The sequence below is a fragment of the Heterocephalus glaber genome, unplaced genomic scaffold (assembly GCF_053883595.1).
Source record: "Heterocephalus glaber isolate CG9 unplaced genomic scaffold, H.glaber_assembly_v1.0 deba00001561, whole genome shotgun sequence".
Lineage (NCBI taxonomy): Eukaryota > Metazoa > Chordata > Mammalia > Rodentia > Bathyergidae > Heterocephalus > Heterocephalus glaber.
This window is the reverse complement of record NW_028258349.1, coordinates 1364039-1377690: the sequence shown is the minus strand read 5'-3', so window position 1 is coordinate 1377690 and position 13652 is coordinate 1364039. Positions and strand designations below refer to the sequence as shown.

At 38.6% G+C, this 13652-nt stretch overlaps 1 long non-coding RNA gene and 1 pseudogene across 1 annotated transcript in view; both read right to left on the bottom strand.

Annotated features, from left to right (window-relative positions):
• The window catches only part of LOC106007812 (uncharacterized), a 45124-nt gene that overhangs the window by 15152 nt on the left and 16320 nt on the right, over positions 1-13652 (bottom strand). The window lies entirely within an intron of this gene.
• Positions 1000-9286, bottom strand: LOC147823933 (tRNA-splicing ligase-activating factor archease pseudogene; annotated as a pseudogene).

Sequence of the window (13652 nt, the reverse complement as noted above, 5' to 3'; positions counted from 1 at the left end):
ATAACTTTATGAATACCATATGTTATCCAGTTAAAAAATATCCTTTTCTATGTAATTGATGGTTTCTGAGATCCAAATAAGATATATCAGTGTGTACAGCTAAAAGGAACACATACTGTGTTTTACTCCTACAATATCATTATTAAAATGACAGGCCTTTTAAAAACAAGTGGTTTCTTCTGTTGGTGGAACAGCAAATTAGTACATCGGTTTTGGAAACTGTGTGTTGATTTTTCAAAAAAGTAAAAATAAAATTAGCAAAATCTCACTTCTGGGTATATATCCAAAGACTGAAATAAGCATGTTGAAGATACATCTACACTCATATTTATTGTAGCACTATTCACAATCACCAAGATATGGAGTCAACTCAAGTGTCCATCACTTAGGACACCATGACATCACTATCTCATGAATAGAATGAGGGGCAGGTGTTGGGATCAAGAAGTGTGGACAGGCACCAAATATTATGTCTAGTTTGAGGGAGCAAAAAGTACTTTAAGAGGGATGTGACATCTAAGATTGATCTTAAAAGACATATTTTCCTATTTCCTAGGAAGTTATGGAGGAGTTCTGAAGAGGACTCCAGATAATGAGAAACGTAATTATTATTTATTAAATGTCTGCTATGTTCCAGGTGCTTTGTTCGTTATCTCACTAAATACCCCCAACAACTACAAGAAGTAGGCATTGTTATCTCCATTATTCAGACTTAAAAGCAAGCCATTAATGTTGTTCTCTCTCTGTTAACCACTAACTAACTAGTCTCTCAAAACATAAGATTGAAAATTATTCAAAGCTTCTTTTCATGCATCTCTATGTACAAAGATTAAATCACATCCTACCTAAATAGTCATATCCATTCCACTCATCCCTCTAGTATAACTTAGATATATGCTCTTGTCATCTTGAGCCCTTGCTGCAGTTTTACCCCTTCCCATTCACCAAACTGATCTTTCCAAAATAACAACAAAAAAAATTTACTTGTCTAATGGGAAGTTCAAAGGGGAAGCTGACCAGTGTTGACTTAATCTGGTGGTGCCTGCTCCATTTTCCTGTAAGTCTTTTTTGTCTGCCTTCTCCACTGTTAGTTTCATTTTTTGGCTTCATAGCAGGCCATCTACAGCAGTTTCAATGTTCACATTTGCATGTCCAGTGAGAGACAAAAACTACCTTTCCTTGTTCCTTTTGAGGAGTGGGAAAACTTTATCTAGGAGCCACTAGAAAACTTCCTACATTTTATTAGCTCTTATTTTATCATGTGTAGAATTTTGAACCCATCACTGGTTAAAAGAATGGCATCTGTGGACTGGTTTAGGTCTGAGATACTGAGCCAATCACAGGCAGGAGCATGAGATTTTAAAAATAGCTTAGTTCTTGAGGACCCACTCCCAGAGCCCAGGGAGCAAGCAGTCTTTCTACATCACTTGAATGCTGTGCAGTGGAGGTAGGGCAAAATGGATATTGAGTAGAAATCATGAGCTCACTACATGGATAAGATCCAAACTCCTTGCCCAACTGACAAGGCCCTTGGAGTTTTGGCCTCTACTTATCTCTTGGAACTTATTCCCTCCTGTTCTTCTTTGCATGCATAAAATCAAGCCACATTGACCACCTACACTTGTCAGGAGCAATTCTACATAACTTTAGGGAAAAATGATTTCACAAATTATATAATTAGGCCTACTTTTCCTGCCTACAGGCCAGCTATGGCATAATGGACACTGGGACATAATTCCATTTTTGCCTCTGATCACAGCTAAAACCTCAATGGTCCTGTGATGCTGTGATGCTCCAGGGCAGGATTACATCAGTTGAAGACATCCAGGGGAGGGGCAAATTCCTAATCAACATAAATTCCTCATCTGACTGGGATCTTCATCTGTCTCAGTTCCTCATTGTTCTAGGATTATTGTCTCTGCCCTCTGAGTCAGTCTGTTACTCCCGATGTACCTAATAAAGGTGTGGGCTTTTGTCTTTGCTGCCCAGAGCAGCATTGATCAGGCCCAAAGCTCAGCTTCATCTCTAAGTCTCCTTTCCTGTCTTTATTAATTAATTCTCCTTGTGCTGTCCTGGGTCAAGGAAGACCAGGACTCACTGCAGGAGTTCTGGTAGCAGCCCCTTTCCCTGTTCCCTACATGCACTTCCTGAAAAAACAAATATTCTTTCAGATGATTGTACTTTTTATATATTTTTGTCTATGTTGACATGTTTATCTAGCTAGGCAGACAGACATACAGACAGCTTTCACTTCCTGGAACTGCTGGCCCTTTTGATTAACTAAAAACACATTCTTCAAAATCAACCTGAAGTATCGTTTCCCATGTGAAGTCTTCCTTGGCCTCAGTCCACTGGCCTCCCTGGTCATTTCTAAACATACCAGGCATGCCTCTCAACCAAAGCCTTCACTCTCACTCTTCTGCTTGAAGGCTCCCTCTTTAGGATCATGGAATTCTCTCATCTCTTTCAAGTGTTCGTTCAAATGTCATCTTAGCAAAGCCTACCCTGACTTCTTTTTTTATAATCATAGCCTCCCTTTACCACACTTTTATGTGCTGTTTCTTGGTTCCCCTTATACTGATTTTCTTATTTTAAAAAATTTTTATTCTTGCATTTATAATGTTCATACATAGTATATAGTTAACTAATCTATTGTTTATTTTTTTATCTGACTCCTCTGGGTAGAATATAAGCTGACCAAAGTCAGAGAGGTTTATTGTGTTTATTTATGTATCCCAAGTGCCAAGAGCAGGATTTATTCTACGAGGACATCATAACCATCTGTGGAAAGAATGCATATTCAGGCAGCTCTGAAGATGCAGGTGATTCCTCTTAGGACAGAGGGATATGAATTTTCAGAATGCAAGGACAGGGTACCTTTCTGATACAGTGGGGAGATACGTTTGCAGAAAACACTAAAAAAAACCCCTACATTCTTACCCAATCTTACCACCAATATTCTTTACCACCTATATTCTTTTATTTTTTCACTGATTTTCCATTTATTTATTTTTTCTTCCCCAGTACTGTGGTTGGAACCCAGGGATGCTCTATCACTGAGGCTATTGTTTTTATTTTGAGACACTCTTGCTATGTAGTCCAGGCTGGCCTCAAACTCACAAACTCCTTCCTCAATCTCCCAAATGCTAGAATTACAGGTGTGTACCACCACACCCAACCCACCCAGGCCTCTTTTGATTTTTTTATTTTGAGACAAGGTCATGCTAAGTTGCCAAGGCTGGCCTCAAACTTTCAATCCTCTTTCCTCAGCCCCCAGGGTAGGTTGGATTACAGGCATATACCACCATGCACAGTTGATTTTCTACTTCTGAAAGTCACACTTTAAATTAAAAATTTCTGTTCTATAAATTTCCATTTGTCAAAAGACACTAGAGAAATGAAATTATTTTATCTTCTCAAGAGGAAGAAAAGGGCAGCTCTTCATAGGTCTTTCTTCTTTTTCTTTTTTTAGTGTCTTAAATGTCAATGATCACAAAAAGTTCTGATTTCTCTTCATTATAGACTTGCATTGCTGAATGTTACTGCTTTGACTTCTGCTCCCTGAGGATGCTTGGAAAGTGAAAATTCTTTTCCCCACCCAATGGAAGGTAATTTGAAATTTCTTTGATCAATACTAAGTACTTTCCCTTCCCAGGGTATGAAGAATTCATCAGCACTGAATTTATAAAGCCATTCATCCAAAAAGTGAAACAGAAGAGATTGCAAGTCATTCTCCTTCTACTGTCTGGAGGGGCTCCACGGTCCCAGTGTCTGTCATGTATGCAATCATGGCCATAGCACACTGCTCAAACGCCTCCTCCAGAGTTTCTCCCCACGCATGTAACTGGACATCTGTTGTATGATCCAAATATTCATACTTCTGAATGACTGGAGGATACCTGGCCTTGATTGCTTTCTGGTCCTCAGTTAAATTGTAATCTCTAACATCTTCCTTTTCCTGCACCATGATTTCTACCACCTATATTCTTTACCACCTATGTTACCACCTATATTCTTACCCAATCAGCACCTTCGAACAGTCCTGAAAAAATACTCATATGCTGTAATATAGCTGATATCTATAAAATTCCCCCAAATTAGAAGGAACATTCTGCCAAACTACTTATATATATTTTATACCCGATATATACTTTTTCTTTAATATTTTATAATCCAGCTTCTATTTTAAACTACTTTTTATTTACTATATTTATTCTGTTGTTATAGCTGATCTGGATCTACACATTTATTTATTCATTTAGCTTCCAAAGGCATGTAATGAGAACTTCCAGTTTAAGAATCACATTTTCTATTACATGTTGGAGACTCATGCCCTTAATCCAGCTACTGAGGCAGGAGGATCACAAGTTCATTCAAATCTAGCTGGGACAGCATAGCAAGACCCTATCTTAAAATTTAAAATTTTTTAACAGGGCTAAGTATGTAGCTAATTGAGCACTCCTCATTCAATTCCTGCTACTGTAATCAATCAATCAATCAATCAATCACTTTCTGAAGGGAAGAACTCTTATCTTACCACATTTTTTATCCCTAGTACCTAACACTGAATATTGTACAGAATCTTTTTAGTAAAACATTGAAGGCATATGTAGAATCTACCTCTCCTTGAGAACATTTTCCGCATTATACTTTGAGTTATTCTTGCCTTACTTCAGCATTCTTCAGTGATCAAGTCCAAAGACATATTCCTGTGAAACCCAAGTCCTTATCATAACATAGTACATTACCATCATCCCTAAAATTTATTTGTGTCCCATTGTAATCAATTCCTGCCCCAACTCCCACCAGAGTCAACCACTGTTCTTGTTTTCTTGTTTTCACTGTTCTGACTGTTCAAATTTTTCCTATAATTGATGTCATAAAGTAAGTAATCCTTTGTGTAAGGCTTCTTTCTCTCAGCATAAATTTGACCGTATCTTGGTTAGGATATTTGCAATTATGCTTCTAAGTAAGAAAGGCCTATAAATTTCCTTTCTTGAACTGTCCTTCTAGTGTTAATGATTATTCCTTTTCTCCACACTTTAGGCTCTTTTTGTCCAATAGCTAGTACAATGGCATACATACAGTAATTAGGAAAGAATATGAATAAGTGAATAAACAATGCTATAATAATTTCATAGTACTTTGGCTTAGTGAGCTCATAGTCTTTGTCAAACTCGGTGACTGTCCAAATAAGGACAGCAACACCATCAAAATTAACACTAGAAAGTTAATCTTGTCAGATCCTAATGGTGAATTTGTCAATTTTAATAATGTTATAATATAATAATAATCAAAAGGTATTTTTTAAAAACTTACTGTGACCTCACTGAGTTGCCCCCCAATATCCATCTGTTATGGTTTGTGTCTACATGTGCCCCCAAAGCCTCATACACTCATAGGTGGGGCTTTGAGGAAGGGACTGGATCATGGGAGTGTGATACTCACCAGTAGGTTACTCCACTGATGAGTTTATAGATAAATGTGATGTTGAGAGGTGAAGCCTGGTCAGAGGAGATGGATTACCGGGGGCGTGGCCTGGAAGGGTTTAACTCCCTCCTTTTCCTTTGATCTCCCTGTTTCCTGCCTGCCATACTCCTCTCCGCCATGCCGCCCTGCCTTGGAACCAGCCAACTGTGGACTGAAGCCTCTACAAACTGTTAGCCAGAATAAACCTGTCCTCCTTGAAGTTGTGGGTGTCAGGTATTGTATCTCAGTGAAAAGAAAAGTAACTAAGACAGCAACAGTACTTTCCTTTTTAATAAAAACTTTGATTTTGTTTAGGACAATGATGTGCATAGGAGAAAAAAAAACTATAGACCTAGACTCTACGATATCTGGGCGTGGCCAGGAAATATAGACCTAATTAACTAGACATTTATGCATCACTGACTGGGGTATGCTGGAAAGTGCTTGATTCACATAGGCATTGTGTCTTCCTCCCTGTCACTTCTTTTTCTATGTGGAAAACAAGCACAAAACTGAAGGCAAATCATACATTCTGTGCCTCTGAAGCAATTGACAATATGAAAGCCAAGTGCTAATACATTAAATAGGTCTAGGCTGATTGATTGTGACAAAGAGACCCAAAGTATCATGTCTTAAATATGAAAAAGTTCACATCTCTTTCTTGAGATAACTGTTTAGGGCTCTGCCATTCTCAACATGGGTTCATCTTGGCTATTCTTGCCTGTGAAATATACACATACTATATCTTATTAGCATCTTACACAGTGAAAACTTATTACAAGACTTTTAGACCTATTCAAATAAGGTTAAAATGTTAAGGACACTTAAAGGAAAAACTAAAATAGTTTTCTCTATTCTAGTGATTTACATGAGAATTATTCTTGTAAGAAGGACCACGGAAAAAGAGCACTAGTAAGTCACCTAAAAAGTAGACCTATATAAAAATATCATTCTTTACTAAAAAGAGGACTGACCATTATTATCTACAAGTTACTGATAACTTAAGCCATAGATTCAATGCTTTGTACAGGGTTTCCTTGAGATCTGAAGTTATCTCAGGCTTCTTTTGGGGCAAGGAAATTGAGAAAGTCTGATTCAATGACCCCTTAACCTTTTCCTCCTTTCTTGTGCATTAGTGATGGTTTAGTTGGATGTAAAAAACTACAGCAGTAATTTGAGCAGAGAAAATGTAATACGCCTGATTATTAAATAGTAAAAATGGTTACAAGGGATAAAAGAGGATGCTATTGAATACAGGAACAGCAAACACAGGAAGCAACTACCACCTCTAGGATTAAGGGAGAAAATATCCAAGGAGGAAACTAAGAATTAAGAGGAGAGTATGCATCACATAACACTGAGAATCAGACCTTGTTGGAGAGAGTGGCTGTAGCACAGCCTGTTGGAAGACAGAGTAGTATGCAGAGGTCTTGGGGAGGTAGAATTTTCCCTCAAGAAAACACTTACGGGGGCGCTATAAAAACTCACTAAAGAGTGAATTTTGTAAGATCTCCCTCATGTCACTGGAAGGAGGAAAATAAACCACCCTAAGACCAGGAAGAGAAACCCCATTGTCTGACTGTGACTCCAGTGCCCTCCATTAATAAGGATGACTGGCAATGAAGAAATGTTTACAAGTTCCTGCTCCTGTATGGCAAAGTAGGTAAGAGAAGGGCAGATTTGGATCTGAGAGGCAACAAACTGGCAACTGCTATGTCTCATCTGTGTCTTCATATATTTTACTAATATCTGGTCCCTGAAATCTGTTATTTATATCTGTTATTTATGTACCATGCAGAATATTTCCAATCATGTATAACTGCATAATTAAATCTCTATAAACTTTCTAAATGAACCTACTAAATGTACCTATTCCTATTCTTTTTATTTTGTTTTGGTTTTTGTTTTTTGAGACAGGGTCTTGCTATGCAGTTCAGGCCGACATTGAAATCACTATGTAGCCAAGGTTGGCCTTGAACTCAGCGATCCTCCTGCCTCAGCTATATTTTCATTCTGATAAACCATAACCATCAGTTATTAAGTTGTTACAAAGCTTAATAATAGGTTTTCTAAATGTTCAATCTTCAAGCTTTTAAAAAAGCCATGCGATTTTGCAAATGATAACAGCTACAATGCTTAAAATTTTCATCTTCCTTCTTCTTGTCAAGTCATAAAATGATACTATGATGACATTTTTCTGTGAAAAAAATAAACAGAGCTAGGGAGCACTGACTTCCAAAAGAATCAGGCTTGTCTGCACTGAATGTTCGTTTCCTACAGTACACTACTGCTCTGTATAGTCTCACACCGGTGCTCCTTACAAAGCCCTGCCACAATGTACTAGCTTGTAATTCACATCAGTCTCCAATTTTTATATTATGTTCGCTCTTTATATCTGATTCATTAAAATATTCCTCTCACCCCCTTCTTAATATCCATTATCTTTGCCCCAAATTACATGTGAGGTACCTTATAAAATTAGTTTCCAAAACTTATTACATGCCTATTACTACTTGATATTTACATGCAGGAAGTATCTTCCTCTAGTCTTACAAAATTTCTTATACGTACAGAAGATCAGTGAAGGAAATATTTATGGCTTACAGAAAAACATAATAAAATTTATATTCTAATATCAAGTCTAAAATAGGAGTTGATGTGAAATAAAGATAAAAATATGTAGTGTATTGCCTCATTCACCAGTGTGTTTCAGAATCAGCAGTATTTATTTATTTTTTTAGTTCTCTGAAATCATAAGTTATTACCTACTTTGAGATTTTTGTCTAGAACCATAGTAAAAAGAACTACTAGAAGGACACACACACACACACACACACACACACCAGTTTATACTGAGTAAGGGTACAGAAGGTAACTGTGTTTGTTACAGTCAGGTAGTAACTAATGAAGATTTCATGTTTGGGAGGAAAATTTGGGGACATATGTGTCTCTCTTATAGCACCAATCTGGCAGGTTAAAATTGTATTGGTTGCATTGAAAAACAAGACAAATACTTTAGATTCACTAGCATTTTGGGAAAACAGTCAATTCTACCCATTTGATCAAACACACAGGTTAAATTTCAAAGAAAGCAGTTCAAGAGGGGGCCCCAAGGTACAAGAGTACATTATTTTCCTAAATTCACCAGCTTAGTTTCCTGCTGCCTCTCTGGTTCTTGTTCTTATTCACTAGGCCCTACTCAGGGGCTCCTGGTAAATCCTGAACATCTTCCTACTACATAGTATACTATAGTACTGTAGATGAGATGGTAGTGCCATCTATAGGTTTCAACCAGAAAGACAGATTTAAGCTTTTTCAATGTGACCTCAGGCATTTTTAGGGTTCAACATGGTAAATAATTCAAAATCCAGATACGAATAACTAACATCTCTTGAAGGCTTGTTCTGTACAATACTAAGCTCTGTATTTCTTTCGGTCTTCATAAAAACCCAATTGCGTTTTATGGTTGAAAAAATAGATGTTTAGTTAGAAGTCAAGTGCCTAAGATTGCACACAAAAAGTGCTCAATCTAGTAATATTAAAAGCCAGGCAGTCCAACTCCACCACCTATGTTCTTCACCACCACTGACATATTAATATATCATCTACAAAGAAATGCTATAACCTGAGTTAAGAATTCTGCCGAGATCTGTTAAATGTTTGCAGGACAGATTTTACTCTTTTTTTTTTTTTTTTGGTACCGGGGATCGAACTCGGGTCCTTGTGCTTGCAAGGCCGGCGGCGGAACCACTGAGCTAAATCCCCAGCCCCATGCAGGATAGATTTTAGCTTATACTTTTAGGAAGTATGATAAACACTGAACATATCAGAGTTTTTTGGGGTTTTTTTTTGGTACCGGGGATCAAACTCGGGACCTTGCACTTGCACAGCAAGCGCTGAAACCACTGAGCCAAATCCCTGGCCCATATCAGAGATGTTTTTGAGAAATTTTATTTGCTAACTTATGGATTTTTCTCATTAAGGCTTTTTAGCTCCATTCTCTCCACAGTTCCACATCCCCGACTAGGAGAGGTTAATGTTTTTACCCACTGCTTTCTGACTTCTAAGGGTAGGGTCTGTCAACACACTATGCTAAAAAGTGAAGGCCAGAGTTTGGAATTGCCCTGGCACCACATAGAGAGATGGTTGAAAGCCGTAGTAAGGGAGGAATAAAACTTCTTTTGGGAAGTACCCTTGCTCAACCTTATTACATTAAAGGATTAAAAAATATCGTTGCTCTTGTATATGGGGAGGGGATATAGAGATGGAAAGAGAGGGGAGGGAAGGAGGAGAAGGGGAAGTAAAAAGCACTAAGATGAAATATGTATATGTATGAACTCCCCACAATAATTTTTCATTATGAATCACAAACATGTACTCATAGAAAATTTTTAAAATATGTTGTTATTTCTATTAGTATGCAAATTAGTGATTGAGACAATTAGATTGTGACATGTAAAATAGTCACAAGTGAAGGTTTGAAATAATCTGAGTTTACATAGCTCTTTTCTTGTTTCCATTATTCAGGATCAAGAACAAAACAATGCTTTTGAATCTAGAGATACTTCTCAATTATGTATTACTTATCATGCAAATTCTGAATTACCAAAGTCCTTGGATTTTTCTGATCATCTTTTTTTTTTTTCTCTGATCATCTTTTCACTGTTTATTAACACTCCCACCACAAGGTGGAGAATAGAGCAGAGAGACTGAGAAGACCACATTGCTCAAATGTCACCATCTGTGACAGTAGCTTTTCCAGGGATGAGTTGGTGGTAGAAGAGAAAAGGAGGAAAGAAAGATTTTTTTTTTCTACTGCTGGGGATCAAACCCAGAGTCTCACACATGCTAAGCAAGCATTCTACCACTGAATGTGTGTGTAAAATATATGCTACATCAAATAAAAGTGCTATAGAGAAAAATGAAAACAAAGTAAGGAGTGGAAGGGACACCTTAGAAGGAGGGGATTGCTAATTTATAAAAGAGTGATCAGAGCTGGGCATGGTAGCACAGGCTTTTAATTCCAGAGCTCTGGGAGACTGAGGCAGGAGGGTTGTAAATTCAAGTCCTGCCCGGGCAATTTACCAGTACCCTGTCTCAAAATATTTTTTTAAAAATTTAAAAGGTCCTGGGAGGTGTAGCTCAATGTACAGACCCTGGGTTCAGTCTTTAGTATGGGAGCAGGAAAAAAAAAAGTGTAGTTAGGGAAAGCTCCATCAACCAATGACATTTGAACAGAAATTGGAAATAAATGAAAACTAAGCCATAAAAATGTCTGAGGAAAGATCATTCTAGGTAGAGGAAGCAGCAAGTTTCCCTCTTGAAGAAGACAGTTGGTGGATGTATTTGGGAAATGAGCAGGAAGCCAGTGTCCCAGGACCAGAGTGCATAAAGAGGACAGTGGGAAGACATGAAGTTAGAGAGGTAGAGGACTCTAAGCCATGGACAGCTTTGTGAACCATTTTATGGATTTTTACTTTAACTCGGGATGAGATGGAGGCTTTGGAAGAAAGGCATGACCTGATCTGACTTCTCTAACTGGATCTCTCAGGCCACAAAGGTGAGAGCAGACTATAGGACAGCAGACGTGGAGGCAAGGAACCTCATTGGGAGGTTATTTCAATCATCCAGGCAGGAAGTGATAGAGTATTGGAACAGACTAGTAGCTGGGGAAATGGTTAAAAAAATAATTGGAGTCTGAGATTTTTGAAAATGCAGGAAAGAAGAGTCAATGATAACTCCAGGGCTTTTGGCGTGAACATCTAGAAAGGTAGTTTCTAGAGTTTTGTCCCACCTTGAGCCCACCTCACCTCATAGCTTTGCTCAAAAGTGAGTGGCAACCCACTTTCTGAGTGCTCCTTCCTGTCCCTCTCAAGATGGAGCTATCTTTACCTCAATACATATTCCCTAATCTTAACCTCTGTGGTTTCCTAAAATTCATTCTTTAATTTTAGAGCTCATGAACTCAGCATTCTGTTTATCTAGCAGGTTGAGAATTATATTTCCCTTATTTAGATTATTTGGAGGTCAACATATCATACACCCTATATCATCTGGAGGTCTTCCACTGAGATAATTGGATGGAGGTCTCGAGTCACGTGGAACATGCCGAATCAGCCCGCTGCAGACAGGAAGGTCTGCAGACTCTGTACCAAGGTCACGAGTTGCGCGGAACACACCGAATCAGCCTGCGCCCTGGCAGCAATCCACTGGACACCCACCACCACCCCGCTCCTCTGGCCTCTTCTCTGTACAGCCACCTGGTTCCACACTACAAAGATGCAGATGACACCGGACCACCGGACCACTGTACTGGGTAAGTTGGAGTCATCTTCACCTCCCATCAGGACCGGGACTATCTTCAGGGGAAGGGCGGCTGGAACCTGCAATACAACTCTGCAGAGTTCAACCCTACAGGAGGACAGGGAGCTCAACTTGGGACTTGCAGCCAAAAATCTGCCTGAATCTCACGGGTCTGCGACTAGCTTGCTGAGACTCATAGACTTATATCTGCACACTGCTACCCACATTGTCTATTGTGACAGCAGAGACATACCCTGAAAGAGGCCCTTCACCTTCATTGTTATTTTTTATTCCCAAAATTAGTATTATTAGTTAGTTTGTTTTTTCTCTTTTCTTTTCCTTTGCTCCTCTTATCTTTAATTTTTTTCCTACTCTTTGCAAATATTTGTTCTCTCTGTTTTTTTCTTTTCTTTTCTTCTTTCTTTTCTCTTTCCTTTCTCTCTCTCTTACACTTACTCTCTTGCTCTCCCACTCTCTTGCTCTGTTCATCTTCCCTTTTTGTCCCTGTTTTAGTCCTCATTTGGAGTTCTTCTTTATTTTCCTATTATTCTCTTTTTCCTTCTCACCTGTGTCCTCTGACCACACTGCTAACCTTCCCCTATCCTTCTTTCCATCTGTCCCTCCCTCCCCATCCCCTTCTAACTCCCCATCCCAAAGGGTAAAGTTGTTATATTGAAGAGTTTATTCACTATATGTTGGGTTGGTCCTCGATCTTGTTGTAATTCACATAGCTAAAGGTGATAGATTAATAACTACCAAAAAATGTCATTTTCAAAGATGTACTTGATGCAGTGGTGTTGCTGATTGTATCACTTGGGCTAAGGTGTTGGTATTGATCTAGTCAATGAATCTTCCTAGTATAAGGAAAATGAGATAGCCTTAGAGTCATTAGAGACTCAAAACTTAAAGACCAGCTATATCTGGAAGACACCTCTGAGAAGCAATCATTCCATAAGGGTTCTAATTATAAGCAACAAAGATACCTACAATAAGCAATTTCAAACTATCAACCCAGGAGTTAAAACAAGGACAGGACCAAAAACAAAAATGAGAAGACATTTAAGCAAGGCACAAACTCAGACTTCCACCTCACCAAGGGTAAATCCTGAGGGAAATGAGATGGAAAAGTCCCATAACCAACCACCTGGATACCCTGAACTGATAGCCCAGGAAGTAACAAAACAGGTGAATGAGGCTCTAGAAAAATTCAAAGCAGAAATAATCTCCCAGATATCTACAGAGATGGTGAGCAGAGTGAAAGACGTGATTAGAGGATCTAGAACAGAAACAGATAAAAAAATAGATTTGGGCTGGGGATTTAGCTCAGTGGTTCTAGTGCCTGCCTTGCAAGTGCAAGGTCCTGAGTTTGATCCCCAGTACCAAAAAAAAAATAGATGAGCTCAGAAACATGCTGGAAGCCTTGAATACCCAGCATAAGAAAGAAATGGAAACCATGATTGCCCAACCTAAGAAAGAAATGGAAGCCATGAAACAGATTCAAACAGATATTCAGGAAATCAAAAACTCCACTGAAAGTATCCACAGCAGGGCCGGGAATTTAGCTCAGTGGTTCTGCTGCCTGCCTCACAAGCACAAGGTCCCGAGTTTGATACCTGGTACCAAAAAAAACCCCCCAAAATTCCAGTGTTTTAATTGGGCCAGGGATTTAGCTCAGTGGTTTCGCAGCCTGCTGCCCAAGGGCAAGGACCTGAGTTCAATCCCTGGTACCAAAAAAAAAAAAAAAAAAGAAAGTATCCACAGCAGATTAAGGGAATCTGAAGATAGAATATCAGATATAGAAGGCAGGATCATGGTTAGAGACCATGAATATAAAGATTTCTTAAAAATAGTAAGGGACCACGATAAATCAATCCAACAAC